The sequence below is a fragment of the Canis lupus genome, chromosome 17 (genome assembly GCF_048164855.1).
Source record: "Canis lupus baileyi chromosome 17, mCanLup2.hap1, whole genome shotgun sequence".
NCBI lineage: Eukaryota > Metazoa > Chordata > Mammalia > Carnivora > Canidae > Canis > Canis lupus.
The window spans coordinates 54,973,972-54,989,479 of record NC_132854.1 but is presented as its reverse complement, the minus strand read 5'-3'; the positions used below and the strand labels follow the sequence as shown (position 1 = coordinate 54,989,479).

Below are 15,508 nucleotides of genomic sequence, written 5' to 3'. Positions count from 1 at the left end.
TGTTATTATGTATAGAAAGGCATCTGATATTTGTATATTGATTTTATATTCTCCAACTTTCCTGAGTTTGTTGATTAGTTCTAACAGTTTTTTGATGTCATCTTTAGGAATTTTTGCATAAAATATAATGTCCTCTAAAATAGTGGTAATTTTACTTCCTTTCTTATTTGGATTTCTTTTTCTTGCCTAATTGTTCTGACTAGGATTTCTAATATTATGTTGAAAGTGGCTATCTTGTCTTGTTCCTGATCTTAAAGGAAAAGCTTTCAGTTTTTCCTTGTTGAGTATGATATTAGCCATGGCCCTTAAATATGCTGAGATTAATTCCCTCTGTACCCACTTTGTTGTGAAATTTTATCATAAATGGATGCTGAATTTTGTCAGATGCTTTTTCTGCATCTATTGATATATTGTGATTTTTATCTTTCATTTTGTTAATGTGGCATATCACTTGATTGATTTGTGGATATTCAACCATCCTGGTGTCCCTGGAATAAATCCCACTTGATCATAGTATATGATCTTCTTAATGAATTGTTTAATTTGGTTTGCTAATATTTCACTGAAAATTTTTGCATCTGTGTTCATCAGGAATATTGGCCACTAATTTTCTTTTCTTGTGTCTTTGTCTGGTTTTGGTATCAGGGTAATGCTGACCTCATAAAATGAGTTTGGAAGTGCTCCATCTCTTGTGTTTTTTAAAAGTTTGTAAGGATCCATACTAATTTTTTAAATGTTTGTTAGAATTCACCAGTGAAGCCATGTAGTCCTGGACTTCTGTTTGTTGGGAGGTTTTGATTACTGACTGATTCAGTCTCCCTCCAAGTAATTAATTGGTCTGTTAAGATTTTCTACTTTTTTATGATTCAGCTTGGTAGGTAGTATGTTTCTAGGAATTTATCCACTTCTAGGTAGTCCAATTTGTTAACATATAATTGTTCATAGTAGTCTTTTAATGATCCTTTATATTTCTCTGTCATCAGTTGTAATGTCTCCTCATTTCTGATTTGAGTCCTCTTTTTTCCTTGGAGAGTCTAGCTAAAGTTTGTCCTTTTTGTTTGTCCTTTCAGAAAACCAGCTCTCTGTTTCACTGATATATTCTTTTAATATACTATTGCTTTGTTAAAAATTTTGATATCTGAGAGGGTAAGTCCTCCATCTTTTGGTTTTTTAAGATGCCATGAGTATTATGGGGTCTTTGCTTTTCTGTATGAATATTATGGTTCCTCATGAAACCATTTTGGAAGTTTGATGGAGTATCAGTAAATCTTCGGCTCAGTTTGGGGATTTATGGTACTGAATCTCTCCATCTATTTGGGGTTCTCCTATACTTCAATTAAATTCTACATATCTTTTATTAAATTTTAGATGCTTTATATTTCTGTTGCTTTTGTAAATAGTATCTTTTTGAAAATTACATTTTTTACATGTTGATATATATAGAATTATTAGCCACTTTGCTAAAACTTGTTATTGATTCTAAAATTCTATGTATATTATTTTTTCTGTGTAGACAACCATATTATCTGAGGTTAATAGCTTTGTTTCTTCCTTTGCAATTAAAGTTTTTTTTTCTACTTTTTGTTCAATAGAAACGTGAGCAACATGTCATTTTGAATTTTCTAGAGTCATAGTAAAAAATAAACAGATGAAACTGATTTTAATAATATGCTTTATTTCATTTAACCCAATATTGTTATTTCAGCATGTTATCAGCATAAAAATTATTAATGAGATATTTTACTACTTTTTTGGTACTAAATCTTTGCAAGCTGGTATGCATTTCACATTTATAGTACATCTCAAAGTGTACTAGCCATATTTCAAGTGCTCATGGCCACTTGTGACTAGTGGCCACTGTATTGGACAATGCAGCACTAGAATTTCCAGTAGAGTGCCAATACTGGGCATATTTATCTTGTTCCTAATTTTGAAACCTGCTTCTGACATTTCACCATTAGGAAGGCTGTGTTCTATAGTTTTTGACAGATATCTTTTATGTGGTAAAGGAAATTTCTTTATATCTTTACTTAGTTTCATTATTAGTAAGTAATTTATATTGAATACTGTTAAATAAGTTTTATATTTATTGAGATGACTTTTTTTCTTTTAATCTGTTAAATTTAAAGATTTTCTAATGGCATTGCTAGTATAAACATAAGTTGGTTGTGATGCTTTTTTAAAATTTATTACTAGATTTATTTTATTTTGTTCATTGGGTTTTATGGATTCTTAGACTTCATAAAAGAGAATGAGAGAATTTGTCTCTCAATATATTTGATCTCTCTCTCTATATGAGAGATCATGAGAGAGAGATCATGTATATATATCTGTATATATCTATATAAATTTATATTCAGCTTTAGTTTCATGTATGCTTGTAGAGCATATTCTTTAATTTTGAGGTTGAATATTCTCTACGTGTTCATTAAGATAAGTTTTTAAATTTCTTTGTTGAAATCTGTATTCTATTTGCTTGAATAGCATTTGAATATAAATTTATATTCAATTTATAAAATGCTTTCTGCATTATTACTTTGGCAGCATGTCTTACAAGTCTGCATTAAAAAAAGTGATTGATTGATTGATTTATGGGAGGGGGGGACGGAGGGAGGAGCAGAGGGAGAGGGACAAGCTGACTCTGTGCTGAGTGTAGAGCCTGACATAGGGCTCGATCTCACAATCATGAGATCATGACCTGAGCCAAGATCAAGAGATGAACTCTTAACTGACTGTGAGCCACCCAGGTGCCTCTGCATCTTCTTTTTAAGTGTTTTGAATTTCCATTATGATTTTGGTTTTGACTCACAAATTATTTGAATGTGTGTTTTGAAATCATCAAATGGCAGGTATTTTTACATTTTATCATTTTGTTAGTGAATTCTGTATTGATGAATTGCGTAGTGATCTGCTAACTTGATTGTATCCTAGGACTCTTGGAAATTCATTTACCCTTGCCTTACGGTTTAGCACAGGAACACTTTAGTTGTTTCATGTATGCTTGTGGAGCATATTCTTTAATTTTGAGGTTGAGTATTCTCTACGTGTCCATTAAGATAAGTTTTTAAATTTCTTTGTTGAAATCTGTATTCTATTTGCTTGACCCAACAATATTAGAGAAAGGTGACTGACACTTTCTCCCTCACAGTTCTACCAAAATTTGCTTTAAATATTTATATGTATTAAGTGTATACAAGTTTAGAATTGCTATGCATTGAAGCTGTTAGGTCATGACTCTTTAATCCTAGTGCTGCTGTTTGCTCAGCTCTCTTTTGTCTTCTTTTAGCAAGCTTATTCTACCTATCTTCAGTTGGTATTGCTAATGATATCTTTTTTTCCATTTTCTGCCTTTTCATGCTTTATATTTTAGGGCATCTCTTGTAAATACAGGGTAGCAGGATTTGGGTCAGGGGAGGGACATTCCTATCCCCCCGCCCCCTTTTCTTGTTTGGAACCTGTAAGTTCTTGTGTTCTTTTAATCAACTTAACAAAATCTAAGGTTAATCAATATCTTAAAACCTACCATTTCTTGAAAAAGTATAAAATCATTACCACATTTTAATACTAATTACTACTTTCCCCACAATTTGCATGATATTGTTTTTTTTTTTTTAATTTTTATTTATTTATGGTAGTCACAGAGAGACAGAGAGAGAGAGAGAGAGAGAGAGGCAGAGACACAGGCAGAGGGAGAAGCAGGCTCCATGCACCGGGGAGCCCGATGTGGGATTCGATCCCGGGTCTCCAGGATCGCGCCCTGGGCCAAAGGCAGGCACCAAACCACTGCGCCACCCAGGGATCCCGATATTGTTGTTCATAATTCTAATTTCATTTTTAAATAATTCACAAATTTGGCGTTATTTTCTATAGACAATGTTTGTTTAGCTTTAACTACATGTTTATCTGCTTCTTTTTTACTCTTCTTTCTTGTAACTCATACTTTCTGAATGGCACAGTTTCCTTCTTCCTAAAGAATATATATTTTGGAAATTCCTTTAGTGAATGTTAAATGGTTAACTTATTTTCTGCTTTTCTGAACATAGGTGTATTTTACTCTAGTTCTTGGAAGGTCTGGGTACCCATTTCTAGGCTGAAAGTTATCCTGGTCATCATTTTTTTCTGCAAAAGCAGAACATTTTTGAAATCTTTCTAATGAAAAATATAATTGGAATTCTAATTACTATGTGCAGGCTTAACGAAAATAATCTTACTAAGGAGCCTCTTAATATTGTACAAAATTTGTATTAGGTTACTGATAGAAGAACGTTATACGTTTGTGTGGTAACTGCCCTTGGGTTTGTGGATGGAGTCGCTATTTATAGTGCCTATTACTGTTTATGGCCTTAAGTCTTGTTTGCTTATACTAAGCACTCGTTTTTCAGAAACTCATATTTTATTAGTTGTTGATGGTAAGAGGGCCATCTGTCTGCATTTGTCTTTTAAAATCTTATTTTTTAAACTGTTGCATTGATTTACATTGACTTGAGTAGATTTATTATTTCTGCCTGTTTCTTCTTCTATAATACAGCAAAAGAAAGGGGATGGAGTCCAATATTCATTGAATCTTTATCATTCATACCGTATACCCTAAAAATCTTTCCTTTTTAATTCTTACTATAATCCCACTTTCTATTTCATAAATGAAGAAATTGAAAGTTAAGTGACTTCTCAAGATGTTACAGCATCTTTAAAGTGTTAAAATTAGGAGTCAAAACACAAGTGCTCATGTATATTCTACAATTCTGGTGTCATTTAAGTTAAGATGTCCTGTAGTAATCCTCTTTACAAAGATTAGCAGGTGGACTGAATTAAGCTACCTGTGTAGCTTAATGTTAGATGTGCACAAGAGCCCCCTTCCAACTAATAATATTCTGCGTAGCTTTAAAGACCTACAATTAGATTTATTTGTAGGATTCAAGATAGTTGTCTTATGCCACAATCATTAAATATATTTATCATCAGTGTCACTTGTACTTTTAATAACCCTTATCACTCCCAGCCTTCTCTACCCCAACTTATGTCCTAGACTAATATGACAAGTCATAATAAATAACTTGGTATTTTTCCTCTTCCAGACTAATTAAAATAACACCTACATTTAAGCCCAGCATTCAGAGATATTATTTACCTCTGGTTTGGGAATCACTATTATTTATAATGTATAAAATATGAGCTATTTTGGGAAGAGGGGAAAGATTGTACTCCCTGGCTTGGCCATAGGAAATTAATATATTCTGTGTACTCGTAAAGGCTTATATAGAAAGAAATGGAAATTCCATTATTGTACATACTAGAGACTTTAGAGGGATGTTTGAACATTCCTATTGTTGACTGTAGGAATAATTTCAAGCTCACAGGCTACTCAAAACGTTCAGATATTATTTAAGTTTCTTTTACCTATTCATATTCATTTTTTCAATTTTTCTGATGTGACAGTATGTCTTGTATTTGTTAACAAATGTTGTGACTTTTTATTCTGTATTTAAATAATACATTTTTAAAGAGGCCAGATTTGTGGATAATATGCCTATATGTTTAGATTTTTAAAAATTAGTTTAGAAATTAAATTAAATAGACTCTTACATAAATAAAATTTCACTTTAAGACTGCCAGGGTCATGTAGGTAAAAATGTTCTGGAAGTCTGTGGACAGCTATTTTAAAATATGCTGTGATATGTTAGCGCCATCTACTGTTAAGTAAGAATAATCATTTCTTGGTGTACATTTGGATTTTTCCCAGTGCCATATTGTAGGTCCTGCATATTTCCTGGGATATTCTCACTTAGTTGACCACTCAATAGAATCTGCACGTTTGGCGTAGTCAAATGATATACTATGTATTTGCAAGGTTGACCAATGTTTGGAGATTTTTGCCTCGTAATTGTCAAGGCAACAGTCACAAATTTCCTACAATATCCTTAACAGTTTGGAGTTTTAAAATAAAGCTAGCTAATTATGCTAGCTTCTCATGTAGCACTTTTGTTTTAAGATTTTGCTGATTGATTTATTATTCTTATAAAATGACTGGTGGATTAAAATAGGGATTTAAATTGAATGTTCCATTTGTAGTTGAAAGACTGTGGAAAACTATTTCTCAATCTGTGGCTTGTTAATTAATTGAAAGTCCAAATCCGCGTGGCACAGCATTAAGTGTGTTGGTAATTTAGAGGAAAGTCTTTGTCTAAGTAATATGATCACTTTCTTGGAGTTCAATTTGTTAATGGAAAGGATATTGCAAAAATAGGTTTATGTAGGGGCACCTGGGTGGCTCAGTTGGTTAAGTGTCTGCCTTCAGCTCAAGTCATGATCTCAGGGTCCCAGGATTGAGGCCCACGTCAGGCTTCCTGCACAGTGGGGAGACTATTTCACTCTCTATGTAGCCCTCCCCCCGATCGTGCACGCACCCTCTCTCTCTCTCTCTCTCTCTCAAAATAAATAAAATCTTTAAAAAATAGCTTTATATAATGTACTACTTAAACTTCAAATTTAGGATCTCCGAGTTTAAATGTTGGCTTTCTCACTTGTTCCATTTGTGATCTTGAGACCATGAACCCTAACTTTGAGCCTGTGTCCTCATCTGTAGGTGGGAATCAAAATAGCAGTACCTACCTCTTAGGATTATGTGAAACATGAACAGAGTACTCCTAAAGCGCTTAGCATAGCTTCTGGCACATAAACACTTAATAAATGTTATTTATCATTATTGTCATTATTACTACTTTTATTACTGGCTTGTATAATAAAAGTGAATATAATGTTTCAATAAATATATTTTTATCTTAGTAACCCCTTTTTTGAAACCTGGACCTTATGAATAAAATACGCAGCTTAAGAATATAAATGTTCAAAATGTTTACTATTTGTGCTTACCATTCAGAGTAGAGGCAGAGTGAAAAGAGGAGACCAAAGGGGGTCCTGGGTCCTGGATCTGTTGGTTACTAGCCTGGGTAATGTGCAGCAATATTTTAACCCATGGCTCCGTTTCTTCATCTGGAAAATGGGTTTTTTTTGAGGATTAAATAATAGGATGCATGTGTAAAGCCATCGTTCTTAACATTTACTAGACTCAGAGGACATAACTGTTTTTATTTTCTTTCAGTAACACCGTACTACAAGTTTATGGACATGTGCGGATTTCTATAGTTTTGTCACTCCTACTCCAGTAAAATATTAAGCACCCTTTGTATTTGAAAAACTGTTGGAGTTTGAGAAGCATGCAAAGAAATTGTGACATCCTCAAGTATAATTGAAATGGGTTATAAATATATGAAGGGTTTTTAAAGTTAATTTGAATAATGCAATAATATTTGAATCCAGTTTTTTTTATTTTTTTAAAGATTTTATTTATATATTCATGAGAGACCTAGAGAGAGAGAGAAAGGCAGAGACACAGGCAGAGGGAGAAGCAGGCTCCATGCAGGAAGCCCAACATGGGACTCGATCCCGGGTCTCCAGGATCAGGCCCTGGGCTGAAGGCGGCGCTAAACCGCTGAGCCCCGTGGGGCTGCCCTGGATCCAGTTTTTAAAATCAACTAGACAGAAAGTGTTTTTTTAGGAGTTCAAAGGAGGAATACCTTTTATAGTGGATCTAGCTTACTGGTTCCCTACCAACTTTATTATCATTGCTGTTGTTGTCATTATTACTATGATCATGATGGTGATAGGACATTCCAGGGCATTCTAGGAGGACATATGGAAATAAAATCCACTCATGGATTATTAGAAATATTTATTGATTTCATATTATCTACCAGCCTAATGGAACCAGGCTGTGAATGTATTCAGCCTGGAAGGTGAGGATGGAGGGGTATGTGGTGGGAGATGATCAACGTTGAATATTGTTCATGAGCATGGGAGATGCTGGCAAGTATATGAAAATGAAAGCCTCTGCCTCACAGTTGTGCTAACTAAAACTAGTGTTCTTTTCTCACACCAACATAAATTTCTGTGTATAATTATAAATAGCTAATTCCCTCCTGTGTCCTCTGGGACTTTGCTTTATCAGGATATGTCCTCTCTTGTTATGTTTACTTTTTGACTCTTGATGACCCACCAGCCCCACCCAAGCCCTTGCCCCCCCCCCCCCCCGGGGCCCCCATTCCCCTGCGCTGTTGTCGTGTGACCTCACCAGGCTTCCTCTCAAGCTTCTGAAATTGTTGTTTTGCAAATACTACCAATGAGTTGCCAACTGTCTCAACTCTAAAACACTTTTCAGAGCTGATCTCTTTGACCTCTGTCTTCAGCGTTGTATCCTTTACTTGGCACATTCTCTTCCCTGGCTCCAGTGTAAAAATGCACCATTCACTCCTAGCTGTCCTCTCTCTGGACCTTCTCCTCTTTGGTCTCATTTACGGTTTGTCGTTTTAAGTGTTGGTGTTCCTTTAGAGTCTATCATTTGCCCTTCCTTCTTTTTACTCTGTAGGTTTTCTTTGCATTCCAGGCACCTCAGCCCTCCATATGCTGATGGTTGGATGCCTCCGCCTGAGTTTTCTCTATGGCTTCGGAGTTCTCTGAGTTCAGCTACTGGTAGCATGCAAGGGGAAGAGGACATGGCTCCAGCCCCTCGCAATCTCCATCACTTGTTAACACACTAAAGCTTCCCTCAGCAAACATACAATCTATGTAAAACAAACAACAACAACTATAAAAACTTATGTAGCATGTTTGGTGCTACTTTTGGAAGCATGGAAACTCAACCTCAAGAAGTGTCTCCTAATCCTTTCTGCCCCAGGACTACTCCTTTATAGAAATTCTGGAGCTGCCCTTCACTGTCCCCAGTTTCCCTGTGAACGTATTTACTTGGATGTACCATCCAAACCTGGCTCCTCATTTATCCCTCCTTTCTTTTTTGATTTCATTTTTATTATCCCTCCTTTCAAACAATATGCTGCCCCAGTCAACAGTACCAAGATGTACTCTGTATCCTAAGCCCAAACCCCCAAATCATCCTAAACTCTGCTTCTTAACTTAAATAGCCAACTAGTCCTGGCATTACTATTACCTTAATTTCTTTCATCTCTGAAAGACTTTGCTTCATTATAATTATTTGATTCATGTCTGTGTTTTTTTTTTTTTGCACTAGAATTTTTATGTTCCCACTACTTACCATAATTTGTATATGGTAGTTAAATGCTCAACTAATAACTTTTATATGTAGAAATAAATTTATCAGCAACCCCTAGTTCCCCAGGAATTAAATAGTATCTTAACTTCTTAAAGTCAAAGTACTCTAAAACAATAGGTTTTCTCATCCTAATTTTAAAATGTTATATTGACAAATGTTAATGTTATATCAGAGGGAAATATAAAATCTTAAGTTCCCCGATTTAAAAAAAAAAGTTTTTTTATGTACGATTGATACATTTTGGAACCTGTACACTTCTAATCTCTTCATTTTTTAAAATGAAGTCCAAGGGCACCTGGGTGGCTCAGCTGGTTAAGCATTCGGCTGCTGATCTTAATTTAGTTCTTGATCTCAGGGTCATGAACTCAAGTCTTGTGTTGGGCTCCACGGTGTAGAGTCTACTTAAAAATAAAATAAAAATTTTATTTCTATAAATGTTCTTTCCATTAGTCCTATTATCAATCCAGTTGTTAAAATTTGATATTTCTCAGTATTTATTCATTGTATACTCTCAAATAGTGGTTTGCTAGTTACCTTTTTGTTAAATGTATGACTGTGCTTTCCATTTGTTGTCCTTTGTGGAATAAATTATTCCCAATACACAGCAGTCCTTCCAGGACCAGCCTACAGGTATAGACTTTTCCCATTTCAGTCCTAAATAAATAGCAAAAGAGAGGCTAGTATGTTCTAAATTCTAGATGGTAACAATTTAATTATGTAGGTTTTCTAATGCTTTTAGTATCTAACCTAAGAGAAATATTCAGATAATCAAAACTTAAATTTTCAGATATCTGATCTTACAATAACCTTATTTTAACCTTTTGATGATTGTGGTTTGATGATGACTCTGTTACAGCATCAGGGTGAAGAGTTGTCTCATATGGAGACTACTTCATTTTTCTGTCATGTTAGACTAAAAACCATCTCTTCTTGAGCCTAGGTTTGGCTGGTAACACGTTGCTTTTTTCATTTGATTGCTTTTAATCTCTCTTGAGTCCCTGGAAGCTAGGTAATCAAGCTTTAAGAATTATAGGATTGGGGCATCTGGGTGGTTCAGTCAGTTAAGAATCTGCCTTTGGCTCAGGTCATGATACCAGTGCCCTGGGATTGAGTCCCACATTGGGCTCCCTGCTCAGCCGGGAGTCTGCTTCTCCCTCTCCCTCTGTCTCACCCCTCTCATGCTCTGTCTCACATGCACTCTTTCAAATGAATAAATAAAAATTTTTTTAATTGTGTGATAAACTAGAGTTAGTAATTATCAAGATGTAAGGAGAACAGAGTTTATTTCTTTGGCATAGGGGCTTTATGAGAATTTTTTCCAACTATTCAGTCTTTTGAGTTTCTAGACTATGTCCTGAAGGTTAGGATTGCTGATTCTAGAGACCTGGAGGTAGTTCCCATTCATTTATGGTTCATCTGCTGCTATTTCCATTGCATCACTTATGGAGCAATGTGGGACAAAGCAAGAGGGCTTAATTTTTTTTAAGCTTTTATTTTAATTCATTAGTTAGCAGAGTGTTATATGTGTTTCAGGTGTACAGTATATTGATTCAGCACTTCTATATATCACACTGTGCTCATCACAAGTGTACTCCTTAATCTCCATCCCATATTGTACTCATCCCCCCTCCTACCTCCCCTCTGGTAACCATCAGTTTGTTCTGTATAGCTAAGAGTCTCTTTCTTGGTTTGTCTCTCTTTTTTTCTCCTTTGCTTGTTTTGTTTCTTAAATTCACATACGAGTGAAATCATATGGTGTTTGTCTTTTTCTAGCTGTTTCCATGCATTGCAAATGGCAAGACTTCATTCTTTTTCATGGCTGAGTAGTATTTCATTGTGTATATATACCATATCTTTATCCATTCATCTGCTGATGGACAGTAGGGCTGTCCCGTAGTTTGACCATTGTAAATAATGTTGTTATAAACATAGGGATGCATGTATCCCTTTGAATTAGATTTTTTGTATTCTCTGAGTAAATATCTTGTAGTGCAATTGCTGGGTGGTAGGATAACTCTATTTTTAACTTTTTTTAGAAACCTTCATACTGTTCTCCAGAGTGGCTGCACTAGTCTGCATTCCTGCCAACAGTGCAGGAGTGTTCCCCTTTCTCCACGCCCATCCTTGCCGACACCTGTTATTTCTTGTGTTTTTGATTTTAGTGATTCTGACAGGCATGAGGTGGTATCTCATGGTAGTTTTGATTTGTATTTCCTTGATGACCAATGATGTTGAGTATCTTCGTGTGTCTGTTGGCCATCTGTGTATCTTCCTTGGAAAAATATCTGTTTATGTCTTCTGTCCATTTTTTAATTGGCTTATTCATTTTTGGGTGAATTTTTTAAAGTTCTTTATATATTTTGGATACTAACTCTTTATTGGATGTCATTTGCAAATATGTTCCCCCATTTTGTAGGTTGCCTTTTAGTTCTATTGAGTGTTTCCTTTGCTGTGCAGAAGTTTTTAGTTTGATGTAGTCCTAATAGTTGATTTTTGGTTTTGTTTCCCTTGCCTTGGGGGACTTACCTAGAAAGAAGTTACTACAGCTGATGTGAAAGAGGTTATTGCATGTGTTCTCTAGGGTTTTTATGGTTTCAGGTCTCACATTTAGGTATTTAATCCATTTTGAATTTATTTTTGTGGATGGTGTTAAAAAAGTGGTTCAGTTTCATTGTTTGCATGTTGCAGTCCAGTTTTCCCAACACCATTTGTTGAAGAGACTTTTTCCAATGGATATTCTCTCCTGCTTTGGTTTCTTTAAAATTAAAAAAAAATTTCTTTAAAGATTTTATTTATTCGTGAGAGAGAGAGAGGCAGAGACACAGGCAGAGGGATAAACAGGCTCCATGCAGGGAGCCTGATTCAGGATTTGATCCCGGGTCCCCAGAATCACGCCTGAAGACGGTGCTAAACTGCTGAGCCACCCAGGCTGCCCTCTCTCCTGTTTTGTTAAAGATTATTTGAACATATAGTTGTGGGTTTATTTCTGGGTTTTCTATTCTGTTCCATTGATCTATGTTTTTGTGCCAGTACGATAGTGTTTTGATCACTACAGCTTTGGAGCTTTAATCTTTGGTGATAAGGGCATGACTGAAAATCTCTATACACCCATAGCACATATTCATGAATTTAACTTCATTGCCAGAGCCTTTATCTAGCACTATTTATAAAGATCATTAGTGTCTGTGCCTGTATACGGGGCTCTCCTGCTGGGTAGTGTGCATAGCAGGGAGGACTAGGGTCTATGGTGGAGTGTGAGAAACAAACTAAATACAAGTTTTCTATAAATGATTTGATGCTAACTTATGTTTTAGAATGTGTCATAAATTTTCTATCATTGCCTCATATTAAAAAGCTATTATCACTAAAAATGTGAAAAAAATCTAGTACACCATTATTTTACTTTTTCAAAATTTGATCTGTCATATTTGTTTCTTGTGGAGTCAATAGAGCATGTGCATTCTGGCATCAGGCTGCCAGATTCCAAGCCTGACTCAAAAAGTTATTCACTTATACCTGGAACATGGCCATGTTACTTAGTGTCTCTGAAATTGGGTTTTCCTAGTGATAAATAATAAAATTATCGTGGAGATTACATGAGACAATATATATGTAAAGTACTTAGAACAATGTGTGGAGTTCAGTAGTGGTAATATTATTCTGTATATATGTTTTTCTGTAGAAAACACTTGAAAGTAAATTTTCATATATCTTCAGACTTAGGACTTCTGGAATCTTCTGGCATCTCCAAAAGAATATTACGATTTAATTATTTAAGCATTAAGCAATTCAAATTTTGAGTTTTGTCCTAGCTTTCACAAGGAATCTGGTGAAATTATTTTACCTATTACATAAGGACTTTATTTTAAAATAAGAGTAAAATACAAAAAAAAAAAAAAAAAAAGTAAAATACTTGCTGTATTCTCCATAGTTTACTCTTTTCTCTCTTAAACACATCTGACTTCCAGGCAGTGTGTTAGGCTCTGGGGATGCAACAGTGAAAAAAAAGCACACATGTTCCCTGTCCGCTATACATCTAGTGTAATAAGGGAGTCTGGCTGTCTTACCTTTAATCACACAGGTAACTAAATTCTACTAAGAACTGGTCTTTAGATCTATGAGAGCATTTGACAGGGAGAACTTACTGAATCTAAGGATTCAGGAAAGGCTCACTTCAAGAAGCAACTTAGGTTGAGATCCAAGGAAGGATCAGTGTCATTAACTAGAAAAGGAGTAAATGTGGCAGTGCGTGCATTTCTAACAGAAACAGGAAGGAGCTATTATATATGAAGGATATGCATTTAAAAATAATGAATTCTTATTTTTTGCGGTGGTAGTATTTTCCTGTTAAATATATTATTTAATTTAAATATAAATTCTAATTACTGCATATAGAAAAAACAATCATAAAATTTGACTCCTAATTAACTATGATTTTAAAAAATAGATTCTTAAAAATAGAGCACATTCATTCTCTTTTTGTACGTTGGCACCATTAGGTGATAGTTAACAAAAGGAGAACCATTTTGTTATTCTAAGTGTACTGCAAATTATGAGTAATTTATAGTTTTTGACTGACTGAGAATTAACTACTCTTTTATAATTCTAATATTTTTCCATTCTTATATTTGTGGCAATAAATTACACAAGTTCTATAGTTTGTCTATAGTTACATAACTGTTGAAGTATAAAGTTGCATAGACTTGAGTAAAAATACCTAAGAAACATATTCTGTTAATAATCACATTTCAATTTATTTTTAGAAACTCCATATCCCTGTGACTTGTTTTTTTGTTGTTGTTGTTAGAATATTAGTTTTAATGATTGCATAATACAAGTGTGGCAGTTGCCTCTACCTGCTAGAGTATGGCACCAGTCCCTCTTCTTCTAAGTATTTTTTGGAAGTCCAAAGAGTATCTCCTGCCGATTCCTGCAGCTATCTGGTGTCAGCCAGCCTGGCATTAGTTTGAACTTACTTCTTTCCTTCTGGCCACCCCCTGAGGTGTGTCATGTTCTCTGGGCAGCGCCACTTTCCTTGTGTCGCTGATCCATTACAGAGACCAGCTGGGCCGGGCCACTGAACCATTCCTAGGGCTCACTAGTGAAGCGAAGTCTGAGAGTTTAATCTGTGAAAAGACTTTTCATTCTTGATTTAATTTAATTTATTAGTATTATTTTTTAAAAGATATTATTTACTTATTCATGAGAGACAGAGAGAGGCAGAGACACAGGCAGAGGGAGAAGCAGGCTCCATGCAGAGACTCTGATGTGGGACTTAATCCCAGGATCCTGGGATCACGCCCTGGGCCGAAGGCAGATGCTCAACCGCTAAGCCACCCAGGGGTCCCTTGATTTAATTTTACTAATGGCAATATAGGACTATTCACATTTCCTAGGTTGTTTCAGTAAATTGTATTTCTCTAACAATTTGCCCATTTAATCTGTATATCTTTAATTACAATTATATTCCTTTTTTATTCCTGATACTGCCTCTTTCTGCCTTCTCTTTTTTCTTAATCACACTGAAGGTTTAATGGTTTATTTTTATAGTCTTTTTCACAGAGCCAATATTTGGCTTTGTTGACAACATGATTGCTTCCTATTTTAATATTTTTTGCTATGATTTTTATTACCTCTTTTCCTGTATTTTGGCTTCCTTCACTGGGAGCCCCCCAGTGTTCTCGATTAAAGCCTTATCCCACTCTTCTTTCACCTTTATTTGAATGCTCAAGACTGTACATTTTCCCTAAGTGTTGCTTCGGTTGCCTCCCGAAGTTCTGATGTGCGCTCTATTTGTTACTGTTCACTTCTAGTCTCAAAAGTGTCTGTTCCTGTGATGGTGACTCCTTTGTCTTCTAGTTTTCCTTTATTCTCTAAGGCTTCATCTAGTTTTAAAGATGCCCAGCTGGCACCTTTACTTTTCTACATCCTGTTTCATAATCTCTATCACTTCGCTTTTACTGATGTCCCTTCCTTTATGCGGTATTTCTCAGTCTTTTTCTACCTTCTGCAGTCAGTCGCACTGCAGGTTGTTTAGGAAGAAAAACAAATAAAGAATTGTGTTCCCCACCCCACCTCCCGCTTGAGTAAAATGTGAGTAAAATGTGGTGCATTTGCAGGTCCAGACTAGAATGTCCTTGCCACAAACTGCAGGGAGGACGACAAGGCCTCCAGGGCCGGGAAAGCCGCCTGGCAGCTGATCTTTCCATGGCTCTCTGAGACCTTGACACCTGCTCGCTTGGCTTGTGCATTGCCTTTCCTCTTGAGGGTTGCCTCCCTCCTCTCCATCTTCATCCTCATCCTTCCTTTATCCTTTCTCCTCCTCACGTCTTCTTCCATCCCCTGAATCCTCACTGTTTGACTTGATTTGTTTTTGTTGTTGTT

General features: G+C 35.5%; 1 protein-coding gene across 3 annotated transcripts in view; it reads left to right on the top strand.

Annotated features, from left to right (window-relative positions):
- Window positions 1-15,508, top strand: part of TSC22D1 (TSC22 domain family member 1) — a 130,812-nt gene that overhangs the window by 75,438 nt on the left and 39,866 nt on the right. The window lies entirely within an intron of this gene.